The sequence below is a fragment of the Pygocentrus nattereri genome, chromosome 12 (genome assembly GCF_015220715.1).
Source record: "Pygocentrus nattereri isolate fPygNat1 chromosome 12, fPygNat1.pri, whole genome shotgun sequence".
Taxonomy (NCBI): Eukaryota; Metazoa; Chordata; class Actinopteri; order Characiformes; family Serrasalmidae; genus Pygocentrus; species Pygocentrus nattereri.
Window position 1 is genome coordinate 1874609 of NC_051222.1, and position 27717 is coordinate 1902325.

Here is a 27717-nt window from a genome sequence, read left to right on the forward strand (position 1 = left end):
CCCGCGGCTCAGAGGTTCGGCCTAATCTTCTTAGAAGAAGTGATTTAATATTAGGCAGGGAGGCTGAAGGGAGCTCGGGAAGGTATTAAGGGGAGCCAACTTTCTCTGAGTTCTCCAACTTTGCGCAGTGAACCACAGAATTCATTTGGGCGAATAAGCAGACGTATTAATTTAGGAAAAACGGAGCTACATCCTCCGCTGCCTTAACCGTTTATGTAGCTTTAAACGCCGCGGCTTGAAAGACTGAAAACACAACCCTGCCGCCCGGTGAAACGCTGGGATCCACTCCCGGTGGTCCTCACAGCACTCCCACTGTTCTGGGAGAACGCTGTGTGTCTCCGAACTCGACGCTCCACACCTCCCGTGGAGATAAAAATCCCCTCGATGACCCAAATGTGTCAGCGTCGCCATCTCCGTTCTTCCAGATCTCAGTGAGCAGTAACATATTTGGGACACACGCCGTTCACACCTCCCCTCCGTGTCTTTGCCATCCATCACTATCTTTAGGATTTGTCTTTGCGCCATGTGAGTCCAAAGGTAGCTTGTCAGCTTCCAGTCAACGTTCCTCTGTGTACCTGTTTGGCAATTTGCTCTTATCCAAACATAAGGCCGGGTGCTAGGCATGCCAACGCATGGCACGCGCACATATGACATGTTTACATTGCTGAAAAGTGTCAAATAAGAAGTTGGATCTGGAATCTCGCGCGGATCCGTACCCCTGAGAGGCTCTGCAAACACTCCACACAGCCCTAATGCTAACTGCTGCCAGCCAGGAAGAGTTGAAGCAAAAGCCTGGCAAATTCGGCTGATGGCACGGTCACATACACGAACTACCTCCAGCTGACTGAGGTGTCCTTGAGCAAGACACCTAACCCCCAACTGCTCCCTGGGCGCTGTGGATAGGGCTGCCCACTGCTCTGGGCAAGTGTGCTCACTGCCCTCAAGTGTGTGCCTTCACTAGTGGGTCTAAGGTCTAATTCCACAATGTGCAAACACGGTTGGCTAATGGTTCAGAGTTCAGTTGATCTAGATTTGATCTAGATTTGATCTAGATGATTCTGGAGATCTAGAGCACTGATTGGAGAGTATGGTCATGTCAGTGGTCAGGGGGTCTCCTGGAGGAGTCTGGGCGATCGAGTCCGAATCCAACCTGGGACTCGGTGGATTCGTGACAGCATCACAATTGGTTAGTGGAAAAACAAGCAGGTTTACCAACCCCAGAGATGGGAACTCAAGTCGCATGTTGACCGACTCGCAATTAGACTCAGACTCCAGACTTAAGAGTCGTGGAGTTTGAGCTTGCCCAAAATTGGCAGAGTAAATAAGACCTTTGCCTTCTGACCTAACGGGTTCGATTCTGCCTGCTATTCTACCAAATAATGAGTATTTTAGTAGAACTGCCGGTTACCAAATTACTCCATTTACTGGACATAACTGACATGCTAAGTGCAATGAATAAATACATAAATAAATACATAAATAAATAAATAAATAAATAAATAAGGCAAGGCATTAAAGGCACAAAGCAAATTTTATGAGAAACCTAAAAAAACAGGTACAAAAGGTTTGTTAGACTGCAGTTTTGATAGTATTCTAGACCTCAGAGGCTCTAGAGTAGACTCAGACTCGCACCTCTGAGACTCTAAACTTGACTTAGACTCAAAACTCAGACTCAAGACTTGATTTAGACTTGTACCGCAGACACCTGACTTAGACTTGCACCTCCGAGTCTCCTGACTTCACTCAGACTCAACATCTCAGAGACTAAAGCGTCGACGCATCAGAGACTCAAGATTTGACTCAGACTTACTCAAGAAGCTCTAAACTTGAGACATGACTCGGACCTGCATCTCAGAGACTTGAGAACTGACTTAGACTCGCACCTCATAAACTTGACTTGGGCTCACACCTCAGAGACTTGAGGCTTGACTCGGACTCACGCCTCTGGGTACTCGAGATTCGACTCTGGTTTGCACCTTCAAAACTTCGACTAAAAACTTGGACTCGAGACGTAGACTTGGGCGAAGAGACTCGTGACTTGACTCACAACTCAGAGACTAGTAACTTAAGTCAGACTACCTCCGAGACTACAGTCTTGACTTGTATATCCGAGGCTCAAGATTGGAATCAGACCTTAGATATTCGAGATACTCTTGACTTGACTCAGACTCACAGCTCAGAGACTTGAGACTCAACATGGACAGGCACCTCAAAGACTCAAGGTGCGACTCTCAAGACCGGACTCACGTCTCAGAGACTCAAAACTCGACTTGGACTCACACTTGAGAGACTTGAGACTCAGACTTACACCTCAGAGGCTAGTGACTCAATTTGAACGCACACCTCGAGACGTGAAACACAATGACTGGTTAAAAACCCTAATCTGGGTTTCTTATTGGTTCCCGAGGAAACTCGGAACATTTCTGATAAAATTTTCCTTTTTTTGATTGATATTTGACATTAGGCTTAAACAGGGCTAGCAGACGTTTGCTGAGCCTGCAGGGAATGCGTTTTATAATCTAAAACGAATTAAAGCCATTATTAGCAGCTACTGTACTGTTAAAGTTATGGTTATAACTACTAATATAGCACTTAATATAACATTTGGGTTGCATTATAGTCCAGTTACAGCCTGATTTCCAGAGTCTTAGCACACGCAAAACTAGTCTTGGGAGGAAGAAGTCTAAGAAGTTAATAATACAGGCTTCTCTGTCATCAATGGAATACCTCCCCTGAATTATTTAAACTGCAGGACACTTCCAATTTGGTCCAATTTTATCTCCACGGACACTGAATATTTAATGGCGCACAGTCGCCAGTGCTAAAGCCTCTCCAGTGAGCTCCACTGTATCGGCCCGGACAGAACAAGCCCTGGACAACCAGCCACCTTGTCACTCTGAGGCTCAGAATAGCAGCGGAGAAGCTCAGTATGTTGGTACAACATCGCCGCTGGAGCCACAGATGGTCTGGACGTTTTTCCGTGTTCAATGATGTGTGGTTTCCTCCTCATTGTCGCTCTGATCGTAATGCCAGAGCTACTGGCTCGCAATCAGCTGCAGGGCGAATCGAGCTGAACTACTGCTGCCATTCATCCTTATGGAATAGAAGCGAGGCCATGCGCACAAAAAAGACCTTGTTTAAACTTGGCATTAACTTCCGCTCGACGTGATCCAACTGCGGCGATCGAGACGCCTCTGCTGTAACGTTATCTGTTGTTGCGTTTCGCAGAAGACAAAAAGTCCAGGATCAAAGCTGTTGAAGCAGAAGTCAAATGTAGATGAAAGGTCCTCACCTCACATCTCCGATTCTGGCGTTCACTTTTTGGCATAATGCCCTGTTAACACTTTCCATTGTGTGTAAATTCCATGACGAATGGACCAAAAGAAACGACCCAAAAGGTCTGGATCCTCTGACTTACATTAAAAGTAGAGCAGGTTTTTTCCTTCTCCTGAAAAGTTACCAAGGTTTTGTTCCGACAGCAGCGATATGCTATAATATGATTGATAGCAGTGAATTGCCCTTCAGAGGGGTTGAATTTTTTAGGCTTTTAGGCTTGAGCCCATTGAGCCTGTCCCAGTGGTCACTGGGCAGAAGGCAGGGAACACCCTGGACAAATATATATACATATATATCATTCACATAAACACTTTAGCATGTCCAATTAGTCTGACTGAATGGGGACAACCAGTCAGACACAGGAAGAATATCGCCGTTGTCGGGAGAAAACCTCGTATCTCCAAAATGGGAACTTTACAGGAGAAGGAAAAAACACACTTTACGTTTAATGGAAGTCAATGGAACCAGATTTTAAAGAAGTAATTTTTGGTCATTTCTATTGGTCCATTCATCATGAACTTTACACACAATGTGAAGGACAACAGGTACTGTATTTTCAAATGATGCCAAAAACTGAAGGTACAAGTTTTTCTTCCAACAACAGCGATATGTACAATCCACACAGGAAGAACCTTGGTTACCCGGCCGGGGAATCGAACCCAGACCCGTCTTACTGTGAGACAACAGTGTTACCCACTGGGCCACCCAGCAACGAAAACTCCCGCCATTTAAAACAAATAACAACCGCAACGAAGCTTATTCCACGTAATAAGCCTGCTGAGACAAACACAGGACAACAAAACCAAGACGTGTTGTGATCAACTGGCCCATGAGGTGGAGAACGGTAGGCTGTATGAGCTTCTTTCTAATGTTCATAAGGTTATTATTAGTCTGCCGGGCATTTCAGTACGAGTGCCGTTCTTTTTCTGCATCTGAGATCATTTACACACATGGAAATGAATAGCTAGGCCTCTCAAGTTTAGTCTACTTTGTTATTGTCTTGACGAGAAGATTTGACCATCCTAGTGTGGATTTCCTGAAGACTTTGCAGGAGAACGAGATGGTGCTTCGATTCGGTTGTGACTGTTAGAGCTGGGCCTTCAATTTGGACCATAAATATCACAACTCAGTCACAAAACTAGGAAAAAGACCACTACGATAAGGCTAATTCCTTCTAGTGCCCGTATGTGATTCTACTAGCCAATGGCAATTCTAGGTTGAACGCACACACTTGGCATTTGTAAAAGTTCAGTTTGCTTTGTTTGAAGTTTGTAACAGACATTATCATATATGTGAGCTTGTATGTATGAGTTTCACAGCGACTCCTCGTCCTGGTATAGAGCTGCTGCTGCCGTTTTCCATTCCTAACAACCACCAGGAACCTGATTAGACTATGACTTACTACACACAGCTACTTATATACCTAGAACTTCCAGAAGGACAAGGGTGTTGTTCTCTAAATTGGCCTCATTGTAAATCAAAGTGTGACTCTCTAATTATGTAGGCGTCTAATGTGAAAGGCTTTCTGTCCAGCTCCTGAAGCCCTAACCAATGGGAGAGCTCGCCTGGCTGCATCTGTCTACATACTATGGAGAAAACAGTCCTGACTGGATGAATTTGCATTGGGTGTTTAATGGATGTGACCCTTTCATTTCCAACCAAACCTGAACAATAAAATGAGTACTGCTACGATATTTGCGTTTAAATACAAGTAGTATTAGTCTGTTAAGTGAAAATGAAAAATATCTATTTAATATTTCATAGAAATCATTAGGCCTTCTCTGGAGGTTCCGCACTGGTAGGCTAAGCAAATACTGTTCACTCTGACTGGTCCTCGACTGAATCTCAAGGAATTCTCAAGGACTGCTTCTGAGTCTGCATCGATAAGGGCTTTTCCGGAGTGTGCACCCACATAGAGGGCACTTCTGAGCACCAATTTAAGCGCCGAAATAAGAAATGGGACACCCTGCGCCCTCACAGTACTCACAGGTGCACACAAATGAGGACCGCAAGAGCATCATTTGGGACAAGGCCATTATTAATGCATCTGGCTTTTTGACCTGCTGCCGTTCCCGAGCAACACTGAGATTCAAAGCTGTGACTCATTACGGATGAGCGCTATAAAAAAGACACCATGAGTGAGTGTAATTTAAATCCATCACTGCCTTCCTCCGGCTTTTCTACGTAACATCTACAAAACACATTTTATTTACCGTCCAGAACCACCAGAGAACCTACACGAGTCTCCTGAGCTTATATGGAATGTTGATGATGGAAAACAGTGGAAAATCTGGAATAATGAGTTTTCTTTGGGGACTATTTTGCCGCACAGCGCCCTGCATGTCTCCCTCCACCATGAATGGAGTTGAAGTTCTCTAAACTCTCATAAAACAGCGTCTCAGTCATCAGGCAGTGAATTCAGAACCAGTTCATGTAGGAACTTTCTGTGAGGAGCTTTTAGAGGGGGACGTCTGGTTCCCATCACCACCACTGTGAGGAGCTTTTAGAGGGGGACGTCTGGTTCCCATCATCACCACTGTGAGGAGCTTTTAGAGGGACGTCTGGTTCCCATCACCACCACTGTGAGGAGCTTTTAGAGGGGGACGTCCGGTTCCCATCACCACCACTGTGAGGAGCTTTTAGAGGGGGACGCCTGGTTCCCATCACCACCACTGTGAGGAGCTTTTAGAGGGACGTCTGGTTCCCATCACCACCACTGTGAGGAGCTTTTAGACGGGGACGTCTGGTTCCCATCACCACCACTGTGAGAAGCTTTTAGAGGGGGACGCCTGGTTCCCATCACCACCACTGTGAGGAGCTTTTAGAGGGACGTCTGGTTCCCATCACCACCACTGTGAGGAGCTTTTAGAGGGACGTCTGGTTCCCATCACCACCACTGTGAGGAGCTTTTAGAGGGGGACGTCTGGTTCCCATCACCACCACTGTGAACAAATTCGCTTTGCTCCACTGGTGTTGCAGTGCTGAACTCTTAATCTCGTGTGTTCTCTGATGAAAAGAGAAATCCCGGATTATTCTGTTAATAACCCCAATGGAATTCAATGGGCAGGTGTTGCAGCCTGTTCCCCTTGACTTCCATTATAAGCAAATTTCAGATCAGCATGTTCCATGATCCAGTGGGCAGGTGCTTATTTGGATTTGATTAAAAGTGCACTTCGGTTATTTCGCTAACTACAGACAAATGACTGTCCACGGTGGTTTGTCCATATTCCACCAATGCCGTAGACGGAGAATCTGCCGAAAAATACCGGAGTATTCCGTTAATAAACACAACAGGATCCAGTGGGCAGGTGCTACAGCATGTGCCCATTGACTTCCATTCTACGTGCATTCTGAATCAACAGGTTTCTGCTTAGTCCTGGGAAATGAAAGTCAATGGTAATCAAGCATATGCTATGCAGCAGAGAGACATCAGGCTGGAGTATTCCTTTAATAAACCAATACAAGCAGATGGGCAGATGCTTCATTGGTTTCAGATGTCATACGTTCAGGTTAATGTCTTCTCTGTGCAGAGAAATGGTCTTTGGTATTCGATCGTATGTAGATATGGCAGATAGAGGTGCGCTGGAGTATTACTTCAGTAAATAGAATAGTATGTACTACATGCTTCAGCATCTGCCCATTGGTTTCTATTGTACTTATTAAAGGAATAGTCCAGCGTGTTTGAACCTAAGCTCTATGTGCTATTATCTATAACACATGGATCATTACCATTAACAACAATTGCTCTGTGCTTATCAGTAGAACAGAAAACACTGGCTACAAACATGTGTATAAGTACAGGGAAATGACTGTAAAAGCTAATTGTCCACGTGTTATAGATGCAGCACATAGAGGTTAGGTTTGAAAGCACTAGAGCACTATTCCTTCAATAAACACAGTAGGAACCCATAGTTGCTGCAAACAGAGGTTAGGTTGAAAAACACTGAAGCGTTCCTTTAATACGGTCGTGTGCAAATGTTTTGGCGCCCCGGGTAAAGTCCACGTTGCTGTCGATTTTCTAATGCACAGTTTTCCTTTGCTGAATTTGATCATTTGGGAGAAAAAAATAATCAAAGTTGGCTTTGTGCCAAAGGTTTTTTCTTTCTTTTTTTTCCCCAGTATGTTAAAAAAACGTGCACTCAAATTAGCAGGAAAGTGTCATATTCAGGTGTATTCTCTGTAGATGTGGACGTGTTGACTTATTTCCATTTAGAATATCAACAAAATGTGTTTTTTTTTGACCAACTGTAAATTAAATAGTGGCCACTGGGCACATTGCTCTGCGTCTGGCCATTGACCTCCATTTAATTTACATTGTATTGCTATTGTGACTGCATTTCAGCTCAATGAGTCTTGAGGCGTGTGGTATTCAAAATGTGGGAGGCGTCCCGTCACAAGCCTGCTGTTTGTTTGTTTGTTGTCAGTTTGGTTACTGTCTGTTACTCTGAAACCGTTCTAATCTCATAATCTCATGGACGACCTGCTGGTGACATCAAAACAAAGACATGGTTTCACTTTAGGAAGAAAAACCTCAGAGACGGGACACGGAATGCCAAAGTAGCACATGAAATTGGCCGGGTGTGGGGGGCGGAGGCCCTCGAGCTGTTCCTTGTGGCCCCGAGGTAGACTTCATGTCTCTGCATGCCTTTAGGTTAGCTCACATTCCAGATGGCACCTCCAGATAATTTTGTTCCTTCCCCCTTTCACCTTAACTCGGCCTCGCTATCTGGCCCCCCCATCTGCGAGGTTCTGCTTTGAAGTGCCCTGCCGCCTGCTCGGCTTTGTCCCGACGCTGACAGCTCTACAGATCACGGGTGACATCGTCACTGTGGAACTTACGTGGTGCGAGAAGAAGAGCTAAACAACATTTGAAGGAGCTGCGCTGTCCCGCTATACACTCGAGCTGTATATAATAGATTCGGATTAGGAATTAGCTCGGGGTGGGAATAAGGCGCCACGATGATGACACGGCTTCCTACCTTGGTTGTTTTTTTGGATTCTCAGCAGCGGAGATGGATTTCAGAAACCTTCAGAGTGCCGCTCAGATGATTTCATAAACTTAAAGGAATAGTTCTGCAAAAAAACGAATGTTTACAGCATTCCATCTTCTCTCAAATGCAGTGTTCAGTGTCTGGAGCCATGAAGCTGTAGCTAACAAGTGTTGGAAACATACACACCAATTAGAATTCATCCCACACTGGTCTCAAACCATGTGGAGGAGTTCAGTCTCACAATTAGACTTGATTGTGCGGTTCCTAACACAGAATGCTGCACTGTCATCGATAAACATGGACTGCAGTACATTCGCATAGCTAAACACAGTAGCAGCCACCTGGAACACTGTGTTTATAGATAGCAGTGTATCATGCAGTGTCAGAAACCCCATCGTCAAGTGAAGCAGAGGTACCGAAGTTGGAAAACATGGAAGCGTTTAGGAAAGCTTGTCCTCTGTTTGCACTGTCCAAGCACAGAGATCTCATAAACAGATTTATTGTCCAAATCACAAACATCTCAAATCTTCTTTCTTGGTCTCAAATCCCCTTTTAAGTAAGCTTTGTCTGAGAAGTGGTACTTCCCGTTAATGGTGTGAGGAACGATGCAGATATGAGGTCACATGCTGAACTTGCAATTGAGGACGTTTTCCAGTGTGCTGAGCAGGAATTCACAGTTTTCCTTAGTTTTTCCTGCTCAGACGTTGTAAATTGGGAGTTACGGGCTTTAATGAAATGTAGAATAAGCATCTATTTCTTATTTTATTTATTTTAGCCTCTTAGCTCCAGTGAGAATCTAATGAAATGACAATCATCTATGTGTTGACCTCATCTTCAGGAGGTCATAAATAATAATGTCACAGCTATTCATAGCCAGGAGTCCTACGGACTGTAATTGTCCTGTGTCTCTGGGTGGGTAGGATGGTCTTTCTTTAGGTTGGTAGAATGGTCTCACTCTGGGTGTGCTGGATGGTCTCTCTTTCTGGGTTGGAAGAATGGTCTCTCTGGGTGGGTAGAATGGTCAACTTTGGGTGGGTAGGATGTTTTTTTCTGAGTGGGAAGGACCGGCTCTTTCTCTGGCTTTGTAGGATGGTCTTTCTTTTTTTTAGGTTGGTAGAATGGTCTCTCTCTGGGTGTGCTGGATGGTCTCTCTTTATGGGTTTGTAGGATGGTCTTTCTTTAGGTTGGTAGAATGGTCTCTCTCTGGGTGTGCTGCATGGTCTCTCTTTCTGGCTTTGTAGGATGGTCTTTCTTTAGGTTGGTAGAATGGTCTCTCTCTGGGTGTGCTGCATGGTCTCTCTTTCTGGCTTTGTAGGATGGTCTTTCTTTAGGTTGGTAGAATGGTCTCTCTCTGGGTGTGCTGCATGGTCTCTCTTTCTGGCTTTGTAGGATGGTCTTTCTTTAGGTTGGTAGAATGGTCTCTCTCTGGGTGTGCTGGCTGGTCTCTCTTTCTGGGTTTGTAGGATGGTCTTTCTTTAGGTTGGTAGAATGGTCTCTCTCTGGGTGTGCTGGATGGTCTCTCTTTCTGGGTTGGAAGGATGGTTTCTCTGGGTGGGTAGAATGGTCTCCTTTGGGTGGGTAGGATGGTCTTTCTCTGGGTAAATCTGGGAAAAATCCAACCCCCTCAGAGGGGGTGAGACACCAGACATGTCATGGCTGGCTGCGTACACTTAGGATGAGGAGAAAAAACGAAATACATTAGATTTTTCTCCAAATGATCATTTTAGCCATTGATTAAAGCGTACACTGATGGTGAAACATCAATGGAGGCAGTGCACTCGGCTTAGACTGCAATATAACGTTCCTTAACAAAAAGACCCCAGGCTTGAAGCTGTTATCCCATGAAATTTCCTCGCTGTAAGAGAATAAGTGGGTAAAACAGAAGGTTATATATTCTGCTAAAACTCAGCATAACTGAAAATAGCTTTGTAGCGAATCTCATCTTGGGAGCAAATCTCATCTCAGCTTATATGAAACAGCCTAATCTAATGGTTTTATCAGCAGATATTGGGATTTGTGCAGCCGAAACCCCCTTTGGTGATTATTAAACTGTCCCCGTCCCCCATTCTCATTTGTCACTGACCAATAGTCTGGACTAGCAGATAACTTTACATTCACTGTACAGGCCGGGTGGAAATGGATTAAGCATTGTGTAATTGAAATGACTTCATGTCTTAACTTTGATAGACGTAATATTTAAATTTGTCTTGATTCAGCTCATTCATGAGAGCCCCAAAGGCCAGCTTTACACAGCAATGCTGAGGGAATATTACCAGCGGATCTTTCTAGGGCGTTAAAGGATTTCCCCAAATTTAGCGAATCAGCCAAGTCAGGTTTGGGGACTGAGGTTTGGAGGCTAATTATAGCTAAAAAATAATATGAACCAATACCCCACCAATTAGCCTCAAGCAAACTGCATGAGCACCAGATGCAGTGTGATTAGTGCTTTTATTTTTGCCATTAATGCTTAATTTTTGCTTTGTTTATGTATAGAAAAAGTCATTTTTCATTCAGTGTTAAGTAAGAGGACTCAAGCCGTTACAATACAGTATGTAGTAATTCAGTAAGCTGGTCAGCAGCTTTGCTAGTTTGTCTGGCAGATGTATAGATGATCATATCATCAGGGGACACTTGGCAGCCAAACAAACCGAGGACATCTCTCGGGGAGGTCGTTGATATACATGCTAAACGGCAGAGGGCCTAGAACTGAGCCTGGGGGTATCCCCAAGCTATTGGCATGGAGGGCGGACTTTTCCCCACTGACCTTTACATGTTGCACTTTTCCCGCTGAGTTATAAGCCAAATAATTGTGTTGCATGTTAAAAAAAACAGAAATTTGGGAAATATTGGACATCAGCATGTTGCAGTTAACCATATTAAAAGCCTTTAAAACCAAGAAAAGTGCTCCTACAATGTGACCTTTATCCAAAAGACCCTTTTTCAGTCAGCAGTCACTGTAGGAGTGTCTGGATCTGAATTGTTGTTGATGCAGTAATTGATTTGTCTCTAGATGTATGATTACAAATTTTTCCAGGATCCTGGAGACGACTGGGAGAATGGTAATAGCTCTGTAATTACATGTCACGTCTGGACTGATAACAGCTGTTTTCCAGCTCTCAGCGAAAGTTATGTTTTCATTGAAAAGTTATTGGCTCGGCCGTTTGAGTCCTAATTTTCTTTCTCAGGGCAGAATCAAGATTCTGGATGCGTTTGGCCTTTGAGTTGCTGAGGTTACTCAGAACTTTTTCAAGGTTCAAATTTTGCCCAGGATGTTGGGTGTCGGCTCTCTAAATTCTAAACTGTTCATAGGTTCCTGCACCAATTCTACGAAAAAGCATTAAATTCATTGACCATTATTGCGTTATTGGAAATATAGTCATTGTTTGTTCTCAGCTGCTTTATTCTCTGTTTGAGTTGGTTGAACAGTTGATGGGCTTCCACAGGTTAGAGCTACTAGCCTTAGCCTCTTCAATAAGTTCTGAGAAGTCATTTATCTTTTAATCATATATATTCTTTTTTGCCACTTAGCAGTTTAGTTAAGTGTAGACTTTCAAAGGTGCTTCTTGGGTGTTTTTGAGGTTTTATTGTGTTTACCTTAGCATTTGTAAAACTTCTGTATTTCTCTTGTATTGAACAATTTATTGATTTGTTGTTTTTTTGTTCTCTCATGGATGCACCATAGTATGATTTGGATGGTAATGTTATAGTATGCAAACAGATATAGTACACATATATATATATATATATATACATATATATCATGATGCTCCCACCACCATGCTTCACTGTTGGTCTTGTAATGTTACAGGAGATTTAATCTCATTGCCCAACTGAATCTAAGAAGAAGGATGTTTCAACAACATACAGACAAAATAACTCAAGACTGGCTTCTAAAAAAAGAAGGTCAAGGTTCTTACATGGCTTCAGTCCCTTTAAAAATGTATGGAAGAATTTGAAACTAGTCCATCATAGGGACCCTCATAGCTTTGGGCAACTTATGACAGTTTGCCAAGATGAATGGCCCAAAATTGAGCCCAATACTGTAAAATCCTGTGTATTTTAATAGGTAAGATTATGTCACAGCATCAATAAAAGTTAAGGGGTAGTTAAACAAATTCAATTTTTTTGCTGCACCACTTCTTTAAACTCTACTTTCTTCAGTCGGCATCCCAGCCACAGTATTTAAGGTGACCTCTCCAATGGTGAAGAGCCTGAGCAACTGAGACAGTGCAGCATTCAGGAAGCTTGATAAGTGCATCATTACAGATGATTGTTTATGTATAATGAAGAGAAGTGTCAGGTTTTCCGTGTTTCCCATGGGAATCAAACTCCGAGCCTTCAGGGCCTTGAACTGATTACGCTAATTACCATCTTCAGGAGCATCTGAGCGTCAGAGCCAGATGGGTTAGATTAGCGGTGGGGCTAAATGTTAACCTCCATAGGTCTCTAAGACCAGACATGGGGCTAAACTGGATCAGCTGGACCAGCGGGACGGATCAGAAGCACATGTGTAAAATCAATTTTAAAGGAATCTTTTGCCAAAAAAGCAAGTTTCCATAACTTTTGCAGTAAGTTCTACGATGTTAACCTGGTCGATGTGAGAAACAAACTAAAAAATATTGTGTATTTATTTTCGGTCACATAATTATTTCAAGACAGTTGAACATAACTGCACTGTAATGCAGGTTCTAGATATTAACAGGGTAGGTGTGAGCCTGTTATGCCATTGTAGAGCCCTTTTATTCCGTGTTTTGTTTTCCCGTTTGTTTGTATTTAGAACCTTGGTACACTAACTTATCTGTTTATGAGATACCTTACTAAGCTATTTATCTGCTTAGTATCTAGAACTCGTTTAGAACTTCAGTGTGACTTAGATTGTCTCGATACTTTCATAAGAAATAATTACACAGCACTTTAAATATTGTGTCTTGCAACTTATTCAGTTAATATCTAGAACCTGTTGAGCATTTCAGTCAATTAGTCAAACTGTCTTGGAACTCACCATTCTGTTACCCAACATACTGATCTAGTACGTAGGATTGTGTATCTCACATTTTAACACACAATATCTAGAACTCCAGCCAGGATGCATTTAGTTTCTGAACTTTGGTTCTTTAGTTGTAACACTGGAGATATGAAGCTAATGTAGCTAACATCATATTACAACAATATCTATAATATTTATAAAGAAGTGATATGTATAAATGTCATGCTTATAAATATTTTATGATGATATCTATAAAATATGTGTAAATAACATTTTAAATGACAGTAATAACTATAAAAAACAGTAATATGCGTAGAAACTGTAATATGTATACAAAAATGATTATATCTATAAAAGTAGTAGCATAAAAATGGTAGTATAAAAAAATTGTAGTATCTATAAAAACAATATTATCGATGAAAAATGGTATAATCAATAAAACTAGTAATGTCCAAAAAACAGTGGTATCTATTAAAAACTTAATATCTCTAAAGCAGTAGCATCTATTCAAATGGTAATATAGTATTTTAAATAACTAGTATTTATAAGCACATTATTACCCATAAAAATAGCTATAAAAATGGTAGTGTCTGTAAAAATAGCATTATTTCTAATACAATGTAATATCCATAAAATGGTAATATCTACAAAATCTGTAGTATCTATAAAAAAAACAATATTATCCATAAAAATGGTATAATCAGTAAAACTAGTAATATCCATAAAAATAGTAGTATCTATTAAAATATGTCTAAAACAATAGTATCTATAAAAATGGTAGTATCTGTAAAAATAGCATTATTTCTAATACAATGTAATATCCACAAAATGGTAATATCTACAAAATCTGTAGTATCTATAAAAAAACAATATTATCCATAAAAATGGTATAATCAGTAAAACTAGTAATATCCATAAAAATAGTAGTATCTATTAAAATATGTCTAAAACAATAGTATCTATAAAAATGGTAGTATCTGAAAAAATAGCATTATTTCTAATACAATGTAATATCCATAAAATGGTAATATCTACAAAATCTGTAGTATCTATAAAAAAACAATATTATCCATAAAAATGGTATAATCAGTAAAACTAGTAATATCCATAAAAATAGTAGTATCTATTAAAATATGTCTAAAACAATAGTATCTATAAAAATGGTAGTATCTGAAAAAATAGCATTATTTCTAATACAATGTAATATCCATAAAATGGTAATATCTACAAAATCTGTAGTATCTATAAAAAAACAATATTATCCATAAAAATGGTATAATCAGTAAAACTAGTAATATCCATAAAACAGTGGTATCTATTAAAAACTTAATATCTCTAAAGCAGTAGCATCTATTCAAATGGTAATATAGTACTTTTAAATAACTAGTATTTATAAGCACATTATTACCCATAAAAATAGCTATAAAAATGGTAGTGTCTGTAAAAATAGCATTATTTCTAATACAATGTAATATCCATAAAATGGTAATATCTACAAAATCTGTAGTATCTATAAAAAAAACAATATTATCCATAAAAATGGTATAATCAGTAAAACTAGTAATATCCATAAAAATAGTAGTATCTATTAAAATATGTCTAAAACAATAGTATCTATAAAAATGGTAGTATCTGAAAAAATAGCATTATTTCTAATACAATGTAATATCCATAAAATGGTAATATCTACAAAATCTGTAGTATCTATAAAAAAACAATATTATCCATAAAAATGGTATAATCAGTAAAACTAGTAATATCCATAAAACAGTGGTATCTATTAAAAACTTAATATCTCTAAAGCAGTAGCATCTATTCAAATGGTAATATAGTACTTTTAAATAACTAGTATTTATAAGCACATTATTACCCATAAAAATAGCTATAAAAATGGTAGTGTCTGTAAAAATAGCATTATTTCTAATACAATGTAATATCCATAAAATGGTAATATCTACAAAATCTGTAGTATCTATAAAAAAAACAATATTATCCATAAAAATGGTATAATCAGTAAAACTAGTAATATCCATAAAAATAGTAGTATCTATTAAAATATGTCTAAAACAATAGTATCTATAAAAATGGTAGTATCTGAAAAAATAGCATTATTTCTAATACAATGTAATATCCATAAAATGGTAATATCTACAAAATCTGTAGTATCTATAAAAAAACAATATTATCCATAAAAATGGTATAATCAGTAAAACTAGTAATATCCATAAAAATAGTAGTATCTATTAAAATATGTCTAAAACAATAGTATCTATAAAAATGGTAGTATCTGTAAAAACTGCATTATTTCTAATACAATGTAATATCTATAAAAACGATAAAATCTATAAACATTTTATAGATATATGTTTTACCGTCTGTAAAAGCAGTAATATCCCTAAAAATACAACATTTATAAACTCAGTAGTGTCTATAAACAGTATTAATAAATACTCCATGTCTTGTTAGCTACATTAGCCTTAAAGCTAGACCAGTTAAGGTCAGATGACTTGGCTGATGAAGTCCATTTGGCATCAGAGGGAAAACTGTAATAAACAGGGAAGTTTCCCCCCAGACATTTAAACAGTTCAGCTGAAAACAGTGCTGAGAAAGGCTGGAGCAGAAGAACAGCTGATCGCTGCTGGTCCTCCTCCGCCTGAGAGCTGCATCAATAATAAATAAATAAATAAATAAATAGATAAATAAATAAATATTCACATCTCATTACGTCTCTTCATTCCCCCCACGCGGCCGCGATGAAAGACGCTGAAGCTTAGAGCCACACAAAGAGGCCACGTCAATCAGGCGTGGTCAGCCACGCCTGACCATCAGCACCTCCCATCTGATAAAGCTACACCTGGCGCTCCACGGTCGGAGAGATAACCATCTAAACGCAGGCTCCACTCCTATACGTCCACGAGGAGAGCTGCAATGCCACCGAGCCGCATTACTGTACATGGACATGGATCATCTATCACCTCGGCAGAGGTCACCGCGCGTGTGTCCAGCTCACGGCGTTGAAGCAGCAGCTCAGGAGTCCTTTACATTGTTTGTAAATTTCATGATGAGTGGACCAAAAGAAACGGCCCAAAATTACTTGGAAAGACGTCTGGTTCCATTGAGTTACATTAAAAGCAGAGTATGTTTTTGCCTTCTCCTGTAAAGTGACCACTTTGGAGATACAAGATTTTGTTCTAACAACAGTGAAATATATATATATATATATATATATATATATATATATATATATGAAATGTTTATTTAGATCAATTATGAACTGATATGTCTTATTCTAGTATACATGAGTGTTTATTGAAGTCTATTTATAGGTCATGTATGTACGAATGTCTTCAATTCCAGTGTATAAGTGCAATTATTAGGGTGTTTATGGACTAATATCTCCCATTGTAGTATTGGGAGTGCATTTTACGGCTGTTCTTGGACTAATATCTCCTGTTCTAGCATACAGGAGCATTAATGAGGTTCTTTTATGGACTAATATCTCCTATTTTAGTAAACAGGAGTGTCTGTTTAGGTCAATTATGGACTAATATCTTCTAGCCTAGCATACAGAATTGAGGTCAATTATAAACTAATATCACTTTTTCTAGTGTGTAGGAATGTTTTTGGGTTGATTTATGGACTAATATCTCCTATTCTCTATGTACGGATGTCATTTATGAACTACTATCTCTAATTCTACTGTGTAGGAATGTTTTTGGGTTGATTTATGGACTAATATCTCCTATTCTCTATGTATGAATGTCATTTATGAACTAATATCTCTAATTCTACTGTGTAGGAATGTTTTTGGGTTGATTTATGGACTAATATCTCCTATTCTCTATGTATAAATGTCATTTATGAACTAATATCTCTAATTCTACTGTGTAGGAATGTTTTCGGGTTGATTTATGGACTAATATCTCCTATTCTCTATGTACGGATGTCATTTATGAACTAATATCTCTAATTCTACTGTGTAGGAATGTTTTTGGGCTGATTTATGGACTAATATCTCCTATTCTCTATGTATGGATGTCATTTATGAACTAATATCTCTTATTCTACTGTGTTGGAATGTTTTTGGGCTGATTTATGGACTAATATCTCCTATTCTCTATGTACGGATGTCATTTATGAACTAATATCTCTAATTCTACTGTGTAGGAATGTTTTCGGGTTGATTTATGGACTAATATCTCCTATTCTCTATGTATAAATGTCATTTATGAACTAATATCTCTAATTCTACTGTGTAGGAATGTTTTTGGGCTGATTTATGTACTAATATCTCCTATTCTCTATGTATGGACGTCATTTATGAACTAATATCTCTAATTCTACTGTGTAGGAATGTTTTTGGGCTGATTTATGAACTAATATCTCTAATTCTACTGTGTAGGAATGTTTTTGTGTTGATTTATGGACTAATATCTCCTATTTCTCTTATTTTGGAGTACAGGAATGTTTAATGAGGTCTAATTTGTCCTAGTCCAGTGTATATGAGCATTTATTGAGATGGTTTATTATTTTATATTTCATTTTATAGTGCCTCGTAAACGTACTGGATACTGTATGATGTTTTCTAAAACAAATGGACAAAGTAGAGTCAAAATTCAGAAATTCAGACGTCAATTGGCTGCCACTCTGTTTAGCTTTATGCTGATGTCCATACTTATGATAACAGTGTATCATACAATGTAAAAAAAATAAAAACACACATAATTAAGTCTATTAGAAATTAAGCAAGTGATGATTTAAGCGTGAAGTTAGCACTGTGCTAATTGGTAAATGTAATTGCTTCAGTTGCTCATTAGCTACATTAGCCTTATAACTTCAGTACTAAACTAAGGAAGCAAACTTCAGACGCCAAGCACGTCTGTTTGATGTTAACTCCATAGATGCTGGATCGATACCAGCAGTGCGAGAGCCAGGCCTCTGTTTATCTCACGATGTAGTCCACATGAATTATTCACCACAGTCTTAGGTGCTCGCAAACAAGCAGTCTATTTCTGGCGCAATGTCTTTCTCACACATGAAAAAGATAAGGAAAAAAAATATCACACAACAAACTCTTCACACCAAAGCGACCTACAGGGGTGCGGTGCCGTGCTTGGGCCCCTTGATTGCCGCGCACACACACAGTGTGTGACGGAGATAGACAGCCCCTTTAATCAATTACAGTCGCTGCTTATCCGCGATTCAGCGCTACGGCAGCTCTTTCCCAGGCCCGCAGAAACAGAGTGCAGGATTGAGGCGAAGGCAGATGCGTGGCTTTTTTGGCAAAGCGTGTCTGTCTGTTTTAAGATTACGCACTGAAAGCATGAGCGGAGGGAGAAAAGGCACAGCCGCAGTGGGTGGGAGGCTTTTTCGGCTCCTGAGACCTAAACAGCGCGAAGTAGAACAGCAAGAACGCAGCCAGGAAAGACTGAAAAGCCCCACGTTCCGCATTCCTGCCGAACGCTAATTGATTTGATAGTATATTAGAAGCCCTTTCGAAGCCATCGTCTGATATTGTAAACGGCCGTCACAGAGCTGGGAGGAGTCACTGGAGAGGATATTGGGGCGCACTATGTAATAACTATAGAAAGTCCTTTTTTTCCATGAAACGACAGATATTGAGCAAAAATATCCAAAAAATCTTGTTCTTTGTTGGTGGCTGTATGTAGATTTGCATATGTATAGATGTATAGAGATATTTCTGAACCTTCTGACTTTTGAAAGTTTGTTTATGGGCTGATATCTACTATTCTAGTGTATAGCAATGTACATTTTGGTTGTTTATGGGCTGATATCTCCCATTTTAGTGTACATTATTGAGGTCATTTATGGACTAATATCTCATTCTAGTGTCCAAAAGTGTTAATTGAAGTTGTGTATGGACTAATATCTCCCATTTTAGTGTACATTATTGTGGTCATTTATGGACTAATATCTCCTATGCTAGTGTATAGGAGCATTTAATGAGGTTGTGTATGGACTGATATCTCCTAGTGCATTAGGTATGTTTATTGAGGTTGTGTATAGACTGATATCTCATATTCTAGTATATAGGAGTGTTTATTGAGATTGTGCATGGACTGATATCTCCTATTTTAGTGCATAGCAGTGTATATTTTGGGTGGTTTTGGACTTATATATTCTATTTTAGTGTATAAGAACATTATTGTGGTCATTACTAGACTAATATATCCTATTTTAGTGTATACTGAAGTTATGTATGGACTGATATCTCATTCTAGTGTACAGGCTTGTATATTGTGGATATGTATGGACTGATATCTCCTCTTCTAGTTTATAGGAGTGTATATTGAGGTTGTTTATAGACTAGTATTCCCTATTCTAGCATATAGGAGCATTTAATGAACTAATATCTCCTCTTGTTTTTCGACTATAAGAGTGTTTATTGAAGGTTTTCATGGGCTGCCATGTCCTTGTGATTCTGCGAATAGATCTATAATCGGTGAGTTTCATTATCATGTAAAACATGATGGGAAAAAGCAGAGCAGCGTACAAAGCGTATATGTTTAAACCCCATCAATTTGTGGAACTCGATGGAAACCAGTGATTTTCTGGAGCTGTTATTAAGTAGAGTTTATGTCAGTTATTAATGGAAGTTATTATTTTGCTCAAGATGACTTGACCCAGTCTGTGTTCAAACCGCACTTCAAATTTCCAAGTTTGTCCCTCATAATTATTCCAGTTCAATCTACATAAAGCTGCCGGTAATAACACGGGACCTTGCTTGAGTAGATCAAGCTAGGCGAGTAATTTGCACTGAATTAGCTAATGTATGGGGCGAAATCACTTAATTACGACATGACGGTGATGTGTTTATGACCTTGGGTGAGGATGTCAACTCTCTTTGAATAATTAAAGTGCGCTTACTGTTCTGTAGCCTGAAGCTTTTCCTTTTAATATCGGAACTGCTTGATTTGCATGTTACGAGTGAGGATGAGTGGAGGACAGACTTTTTCGGTGCAGCAATTGCAGGGCTTACGATGTTGGCTCTTGTCTTTGCCGTGTGATAAAATGCGACATGCATATCTGCAATACCAGTCAATAGTTTGGGCACACCCACAATTTTAGACCACCCGCTTTTAGATACTGCTGAGTGAGCTCCCCCATTGGCTAGGCCCTCAGAAACGCAACAGAAGGCCTAACATGTCAGATTAGGAAGTGACTACAGAATCAACCAATCACGTTTGGATTTCCAACTGGACCAATGTTATGACAAAAACGTTATTTTAGGCCTTCTGGAAGTTCTAGATATATTACTGACTGAGAACACAGGCCTTAATGTAATATCGCCTATTCCCATGTATACAAACATTTAATGGGATCATTTTTTAACTAATATTTCCTATTGTAGCGTATAGGAGCATTTATTGAAGTGGATAGATTTATCAGGTTGCTTTTGGACTAATATGTCCTATTCTAGCACAGAGAAGCATTCAATGAGGTTCTTTATGGACTAATATCTCTTATTCTAGCATATGAGAGCATCAATTTAGGTTGTTTGTGGACTAATATCTCTTATTCTAGCATATAAGAGTGTCTAATTAGGTTGTTTTTGGACTAATATCTCTTGTTCTACCATATTTCATTAGGGTGTTTATGTACTAATATCTCCTATTCTAGTGTACAGAAGTGTATATTATGATTGGTTTGGAGACTAATATCTCTTATTCTAGCATAGGAGTGAATATTGAGGTTGTTGGTGGACCAATATCTCTTGTTCTACTGTATGGAAGCATTTACTGAGGTTGTTTACGGACTAATATATTGTAGCGTATAGGAACATTTAATTAGGTTATGGACTGATATCTCCTAGTGTATAGGAGTGTTTATTGTGGTTGATTATAGACTGATATCTCCTATTCTAGTGCATAGGAGCATTTATTGTAGTTGTTTATGGATTCATGTCTCCTATTTGTATGTATTGTATATTGTAGTTGTGTATTGTCTATAAAAGTGTTCATTGAGGTTCATCAAAAGCATCATTTTAGACCTTCTGGAATCTCTAGATACATCGCTAACTGGGAACACAAGCCTCAATCTAGAACACAAATCTTAATTTTAATTCCAGGTGGGTGCTAGGAATGGAAAACAGTGGGGGCAGCTCTATTCCTGGACTCTTTCCTGAAAAATCACTTTAAAGCTGATATGTACAAGGTCGAATATATGCTAATGTTTGTTACAAGATTGAACTAAACCATTGGATGTTATTAACAAGGTTTAAATGCCCACATTTAACCCAGAATGGTCATAAAATGTCCATGTTAATTACTGTTGGCTCAGTGCTAATATACCACTGGAATCCCATAGGAGCCCCAACAGAAATGAGAATTAAATGTTTTGACATTTGTGGTCCAAACTGAAGACCAAGCTCTAATACTCATGGTTCATCACTGAGTAACACATGCAATGACCCCAATCAGAAATACTGACCTTCTGGCAAATATAGCTGTTTAGACTCACCAACAACTACTAATTGGCTCAAAATATTAATGAGGACACACATTCCACTAATTAACTTTTTAACAAAGTACACATAGTAATTAGGATCGCAGGGTGACGGCACATCAACATTTTCAGTCTCTAAACTTCAGCCAAGCTCTGTATCTTGTTGGGTGGGAATATTCATATATATATATATATATATGATCAGAAAAACATTCAAGCCAAGTCCAACCTTTTGGCTAATACTGTTAAGGCAAACACACATTTTTCCAATGAACTAACTTCATTCTGCAGGAAAGACAGCTTTCCGGATCAGTGTGATCTGATTCCAAGCTCATTGCATTCACTGGGAAGCCATCAGGTGCCTTGAAAAGTGGTTTCAAATGGATAAAAGGGTTGTTATGGAATCCCTTTTTCACCATCTGTACATAAATACGCATCGAACAAAGCCACCTATTTTGAGACGGGGGTCTTTATGAGCTTAAGGGCTTTTCTTTTTGGAAAACGCCAAGCTTGATCTGCTCCTACTTTCCTTCTGGGACTCTTTACCTTTTCAAGTTACCCTTAAAAAGCTTGGAATCATTTGGAATTTTGATAGTTGTTGGTGTTTTATTCAGACCACCAAACAGCAAAAGGTACTTTTAGATATTGTTTCTTCAGGACGGCCAGTAATGTTTTGTTTACATAGTAGCAGAATACACCATAATAGTGATAAAGGCAAATGCAACTGATAAAGGATCTGAAACTTTTGAGCAGCGTTTTAAAAATGAAGAATTAAAGCATTTTATCTGTGAATCTGTTGAAGCGAGTGTTTTACCACAAATACCAATGAGGAGAGAGTTAAAATCATAAAAACATGCTGATATAAAAGCACCAATTTCTACATCTTTCATGTTCAGCACGGGATAAAATCACGCAATATTTCAGAGGCAGAAAAATGAGAAGTGCGAAATGAGAAATGGGGGGTGGGGGGGGGTATCAGTTTGATGCTTTATGTAAAGGAAACTTCAGTCTTATTGAGATTCAGTTCCAGAACATTGCCATGGCAACAAAAGATCTGGCAAAAGGGAAATGCTGTATGTAGATAATGAAAAGAAGAGGGCCAAGGACAGACCCCTGGGGAACACCATGGATAACACCATCAATGGCTGATTGGTGTCTACCAAGAACACTAATGTTTTAAACTGCTTATCCTTCTGGGTCGCAGGGGATGCTGGAGCCTATCCCAGCAGTCATTGAGCGGAAGGCAGGGTGTTTACCAAGATCAACGAAAGTTAAAGCTATTAGTGGTCAAAGGCAAACGAGGAGAGAAGAGGCTGTAAGACTCTCAGTAGCAGAGAGACCATGAATGTGCAGGCATTTTCTATTTGCCATCATTTTTTTTCTCTAGATTTGATGACCACTTTTTAAAAAGGGGCATCCCTGGATGTTCTTGATGTTCTACAGCTTTCCCAGTCATTTTAGAATCATCTACTGCTCTGTTAATCATTCCGAGCACCTCTAACATTTCTCCATTCCCCACTACTTTCCTATTTTTGTACCCTGTAAGGTCAAACGGGATTAGCTCATTGGAATAACTTCAATTACTCATCTGCAACCGAGTCAGCTTAATACAGTTGAAAACAATGAGTCCAAACCTTTGAAGGGTGATCCCAAACTTCTGAACAGTAGTGTAGGGCATTGCTATGCATTAGGTTCCAGGCCAAAACACTGGGTATCAGCCTGATTGTGTTTGACAGCGAGGTCCTGCAATTGCCCCGTTTTGTGAATTTCCTCAACTCAGATAACTGTAGTAGCTCCAAAAACGTTAAGACTCTGATGTGATTGAGCTGTCAGCTCCAATCTGAGCGGCTGCAAACAGCAGGAATGATGAGAAACAACCCCCAAGGTGCATTTAGTTCTTCATGCGGGTGAAAATCACATTGTGGTGTATGACATCTGGCTCAGCAAAGCTTCTAAAAGAGCTCTTAAAAAATATCATGTGGAAGTTATTAATGAAACGGTTCTATGGGATCCAGAGGGAGGCGAGGGACTGGGAAGGTCTGGACAAACACAGTGGTCAAACATCAATAGATGTAAAAAAATTCCCACCAAAGACACTGAGAAGTTTTGGGAATCGGATTTCTCTGAGAAAATATGGAATTGCTCAATCCCATTTGTAGCAATTACTCTCTTTTGAAGACTCTATTAACTGCGGTAAAGGCTCGTCAAAAGTTCGCCAAGGGTATTTTAGCCCCACACCCACTTCTTCCTCTCGCTTTCTCTTCTGAGAAGTAGTTTGGCAAAAATCCCTCCATCTTCCCTTTATGATGGATATAGTCGACCAGCAAAGACGGATTTGGTGTCTGAAGTTTGCTTCTTTAGTTGTAGCAATGGAGCTACACGGCTGTTGAGCTAACAAGTAACGGAAGACTCTGTTTTTGAGTCTTGGTTCCTCTTTGTGGTTCTACCTAATGATCTTTTGAGTTTAGGTTCCTATAAATCACTTTTCATGCTCTTAGGGAAGTACCACTGTTGAGTCCTGGTTCCTCTCAATGGTTCTTCCTCATGCTTTTAGGAAGATTCTTCTTTTGAGTCTTGGTTCTTCTAAGTGGTTCCTCTCCATGCTCCTTGGGAAGATCTTCTTTTGAGTCTTGGTTCTTCTTACTTGTTCATCATGCTTTTAGAGAGGTTCACTTGTTTCCCATAAGCCGTTTTTCCTTATGTTTTTAGAGAGTTTCTCCTTTTGAGTCTTGGTTCCTCTCAGTGGTTCTTCCTCGTGTTTTTAGGGAGTTTCTCCTTTTGAGTATTGGTTCCCCTCAGAGGTTCTTCCTCGCGCTCTTAGGGAGTTTCTTCTTTTGACTCTTGGTACCTCTCAGCGGTTCTTCATCATGCTTTTATTGAGCTTCTTCTTTTGAGTCTTGGTTCCTATAAGTTGCTCCTTATGCTTTTGTGGAGGTTCCCCTGTAGAGTCTTGGTTCCTCTAAGTGGTTCATCCTGTTCTCTGGGAGGTTCCACTAATGAGTCCCAGGTCCTCTCACTGATTCTTCTCTAGGTTCTCTGGGAGATTCTCCTTTTGAGTCTTGGTTCCTCTCAGTGGTTCTTCTCCATAGTCTTTCGATGATCTTTTTTGAGTCTTGGTTCCTCTAAGTGGTCCATCATGTTCTTGGGGAGGTTCTCCTCTTGAGTCTTAGTTCAACACAGTGTTTCTTTTTTTTTAGTTTTAGCACTGATACTATGAGACTAATGTAGCAAATAAGTAAAGAAAGATTCGGTTTTTCTGTCTTGGCCTCTCAGTGGTTCTTCCTCATGCTCTCAGTGGTTCCTCCTTGTGCTCTTATAGTCTTCCTCGGTGATGGTCATTAGGGAGCTGCTTGACATGACAGCTTATAGAGAACATCCTACAAATACAATTAAAATGAACTGCACCTGTGCCTCTTTACACTAAAGTCCTTCTTTCCCATTTGAACATATTTCTTGGGATAAAAAAAGGAGGCATGAAATTAATATCTTCTGCACAGCGTCTCACGGCTCTTAAAAAATGGCTGAAGGTCATAATTTAACTTTAACCTGTTCATTGGGGCAATTGCAGTAGAATTAATGACCTAAATCAAAATGAAAGGCAAGCTTGCTCGGAGCATGCTAATGGGCTTCTCCAGAAACCGTCGCCGCTGCACTTAAACAGAGCGTTACATTACAATATCATAATGAACCTTTTCTTCATCAGCGCTCAGTGGAGAAAGTGGGAGAACGTCTACAGATTCAATGTTCATTCACATCCAGTGCGACGTTAAGAAATGTTCATGTGGAGTCTCGTAAAATGTTACATTATATTACACCGCATGTAAAAGTGAATCTTTGAATTATTTATTTATTTGTTGCTTTTCATCGCATTGCGTTAGAGAGGGTGCGTTAGATCTTTCTTACCTACTGCTTCAAGGCTCTATAACAGTTCTCCGTCTCGTTCTCCTTACTGCAGGGAAGGTACTGATCCTCTGCTGAACCCCATCACTGTATCTCCTCTCACAGCTATTATTTACAGCATCTCGCCTGACGCTCTGATCCAGAGCGACTTACGACTTTTATTATTTTACACAGGGAGGTGAAGGCGGGGTTAGGAGTCTTGCCCAAGGACTCTTATTGGTGTAGTGTAGGGCGCTGACCTGGTGGGGGATTGAACCCCAGTCTACAGCAGGGAAGGCAGAGGTGTTACCCACTACACTAACCACCTATCTATCACTTATCTATCTATCTATCTATCTATCTATCTATCTATCTATCTATCTATCTATCTATCTATCTATCTGTCTATCTATCTGTCTGTATGTCTATCTGTATGTCTATCTATCTATCTATCTGTGTATCTATCTATCTATCTATCTATCTATCTATCTATCTATCTATCTATCTATCTATCTGTATGTCTGTATGTCTATCTGTATGTCTATCTATCTATCTATCTATCTATCTATCTATCTATCTATCTATCTATCTGTCTGTATGTCTATCTGTATGTCTATCTATCTATATGTGTATCTATCTATCTATCTGTATGTCTGTATGTCTATCTGTATGTCTATCTATCTATCTGTGTATCTATCTATCTATCTATCTATCTATCTATCTATCTATCTATCTATCTATCTATCTGTCTGTATGTCTATCTATCTATCTATCTATCTGTATGTCTATCTGTATGTCTATCTATCTATCTGTGTATCTATCTATCTATCTATCTATCTATCTATCTATCTATCTATCTATCTATCTATCTATCTATCTGTATGTCTGTCTGTCTGTCTGTCTATCTATTTGTCTGTCTGTCTGTCTATCTGTCTGTCTGTCTATCTATTATATTGTATTGACAAAATATGGTGTCCAATCACCATAATTTTATATATATATAGGGCTAATATTTGGATTGTATATTTGTGTAAAATGATGGACAAAACTTTAAAAGAATTGTCATTAACCATAAACATTCATAGTTACTTTAACAAGTGAAACACATGTTAATATGATGTTTAATTTTACATGAAAATATGTATCTTTCATTTTTAGTGTTTTCAGTGTTTCTTGATTGTTAACAATAACGCCCAGACACTTTCAGAATCTCTGTGATAGATGGACACACAAATAAGTGGTGGTGGTGGAGGTGGTGGTGGTGGGGGGGGGGGGGGGGGGGGGGGGTAGTATGATGGAGTCCACATCATATCAATATCCAGCAATATCCAGCAATATTAAATCACTCTCGCTCAACAACACCTTGAAATAGGCAATAGAAGTTGACAGATTCGCATTTGGTGCCTTTGCTTTGTGAAATCTGGCACCAACACGATAATATCCAAAAAAATTGCAATGCCAAGATGAAGATGGATGGACATCTGGCTCAATCCATCCTTTCAAAATAGACTTCTCAGAAGCTGTTAAAGCTGCAATTAGAGGTCATTTCTGGTCACTATTTAGAGGATCACTATTTCATGAACTATTTACATAATTACACGGACACAATCACAGCAACTGCACCGTCTTCTTAAAGGATTCATGGTATTCATTGTGTTACGCTTTACGGTTTGTATTTCCGAAGCGCAGGAATCTGAATTTCCCATGGGCCGGGCACTCTTACGGTCATGTGCAGAGTGTTTTAATTCTGGATGTGTACACAGCCTCTGGGCTTTGAGCTTCACTGGCTGCAATATGGGCAGGACAGCTGATTTTGGAAGCTTTCATTGAGGACTGGGCTGATAAGTGAAGATAGAGAATAGAGATATCATTCTGAGATTGTGGAATTTTTCATTACTGCTATGATAAAGAAAGACCTTTTTTTTGTTCCAGTGCATTTAATTTAGGAACTTATTAGGAATTTTATTAGGAACATTTATTGAGGTCATTCGAGCCCTAATATCTCCTGTTCTATGTATTAGAATGTTTATTGAGGTAATTTGAGGACTAATATCACCT